The 1,686-nt window shown below is 52.1% G+C and overlaps 1 protein-coding gene across 11 annotated transcripts in view; it reads left to right on the plus strand.

Annotated features, from left to right (window-relative positions):
* The first annotated feature begins 266 nt into the window (after window positions 1-266).
* The window catches only part of PFKFB2 (6-phosphofructo-2-kinase/fructose-2,6-biphosphatase 2), a 26,496-nt gene continuing 25,076 nt past the window's right edge, over window positions 267-1,686 (plus strand). For 10 of the 11 annotated variants that reach the window (XR_005199650.1, XR_005199652.1, XR_001824199.2 and 7 more), the window contains exon 1: window positions 267-406. The gene's annotated coding sequence lies outside the window, so the exon portion shown is untranslated. Of the gene's footprint in view, window positions 428-1,686 lie in introns of all 11 variants that reach the window. The other variant, XR_005199651.1, reaches the window with a different exon arrangement.

Here is a 1,686-nt window from a genome sequence, read left to right on the forward strand (position 1 = left end):
GAATAGTTCACTCTCGCGAGAGTCAGAAAAGAAAGCCAGGCTTTTTATTAACCCCGCCCCCAGCCTTATTAGTTACTAAGCAACGATGCTACCAGGCTCCGCGGCGCTGGGAAACTCGGGAGCTGGTGATCTCTCGGGTTCCCACTTAGACCCGCCTTCCGGAGCCCGCGTAGGCAATTGTGACCTGGCCCCGCCCCCTGGGTCCTCCAGGCCCCCGATTGGTGGATGATTCTCTCCAGGTGAGGACCGGGGCTCGAGGGGGTGGGGCCAGACGGGCTCACGTGATTTGCCGGCAACTGGAGCGCCCGCCCCGGCCACCAGCTGTCGGTTCGGTTGTGTTACTGGGGAGGCGCCGGGGCCAAGGCAGGGAGGGATCATAGGAGAGATCGTAGGGTGAGCCACAGCTGCGCAGCGCCGGGTAGGGTCTAGCGGGCTGGATGAGGGGGCTGCGTGTCCCCGGGTGAAGTGCGGGGCGAGGTGTTGGTCCCCGGGCACCGCAGGGAGCGCGGACGTTCTGGGACCGGCAGCCACAGCCGGTGTTTGGGTTGGAGGATTTGTGTGGTCAGCGGAGGAATCGTGTAAGGCTCTTGAAGCCGCAGGACCTTCCGTCCTCACCAGCCCCCTGTTGTCTGAGTTTGGGGCATGAGCTCAGGGGTTTCCCACTCCAGTTCGAATCAGGGCTTACCTCTCTTTCTGAGGTGACCTTGGGGAAGTCATTTACCACCTTAGCTCTCCGGTGTTTTTTAGACTGAATTCCCGAAGGTAATTGGGGAGAGGGTGCGGAGCAGGGCTTGAGAATGCACCGGAGCAGAAATAACGACGTGCGAAGGCTGTCTTGGGATCCAGTTACTGTTTTTCCCTCAGGGAATATGTTAGAGATTTTCCCACGTCTCTCACTCTTCTTTCTTTTCTTTTTTCTTTGAGACGGAGTCTGTCTCGCTCTGTCGCCAGGCTGGAGTGCAGTGGCGCGATCTCTGTCACAGCGACCTCTGCTTCCCTGGCTCAAAAGATTCTCCTGCCTCAGCTTCCCGAGTAGCTGGGATTACAGGCACGCACCACCACGCCCAGATAATTTTTGTATTTTTAGTAGAGTTGGTGGTTTCACCATGTTGGCCAGGATGGTCTCGATCTCTTGACCTCCTGATCTGCCCACCTCGTCCTCCCAGAGTTCTGGGATTACAGGTGTGAGCCACAGCACCCGGCCTCACTTTTTTCAAAACTGAGTCCTACTGTTAGATTGGAGTTACTTTTTGGTAATGAACTTGGTCTATTTATAACCCACCCCACCCCAACTGCTGCTACTACTCTGCCCAGATTCTTAAAACTAGAATCTGAGGTCATGAAAGAACTTCAACATGCCACTTAATTCGATGAATCTCAAATTTTCAATCTGTAAAATAAGAAGAAATAATGGTAGCAAAATCTGCCTAATTACAAGATTACTGGAAGCACTGAAGAACATAATGTCTGTAAATGTAGACTTGTAAGTCAGCATACAAATGTAAGGCTCTAGTGCAATTCTTTTTATAGGTAAGGAAACAGAGCTAGAGAAGAAGCTGTTAACTGGGAGAAACAGGACTGAACTTGACTCTTGGCCTAGGGTGCTTTTACTTATACCACACGAATCCAAAGCACTGAATTTTTTGAGTTATGTCTTCTTTCTTCCCCTTCCCTTTTTTTTTTTTT

This window comes from Cebus imitator, unplaced genomic scaffold (assembly GCF_001604975.1).
Source record: "Cebus imitator isolate Cc_AM_T3 unplaced genomic scaffold, Cebus_imitator-1.0 Scaffold38, whole genome shotgun sequence".
In the NCBI taxonomy this organism is placed as follows: domain Eukaryota; kingdom Metazoa; phylum Chordata; class Mammalia; order Primates; family Cebidae; genus Cebus; species Cebus imitator.